Source organism: Corvus brachyrhynchos, unplaced genomic scaffold, assembly GCF_000691975.1.
Source record: "Corvus brachyrhynchos isolate BGI_N302 unplaced genomic scaffold, ASM69197v1 scaffold9, whole genome shotgun sequence".
NCBI classification, from domain to species: Eukaryota; Metazoa; Chordata; class Aves; order Passeriformes; family Corvidae; genus Corvus; species Corvus brachyrhynchos.
Genome location: NW_008240037.1, coordinates 1,748,347 through 1,748,554, shown reverse-complemented (window position 1 = coordinate 1,748,554; position 208 = coordinate 1,748,347).

Here is a 208-nt window from a genome sequence, read left to right as displayed (position 1 = left end):
TTGGGAAGATTGCTTTGGTAAAAGGTCTGCATGCTCATATAATTCTTCTGGTGGTGAATAGTGTTGCATCCAGTTGGTGGCCAGTCACTACTGGTGTCCCCCAAGGATGAGTGTTGGGCCCAATCCTGATTAACATCTTAATTAATGATCTGGATGAAGGGATTGAGTCTACCATTAGGAAATTTGCAGATGCCACCAAGTTGTGTGC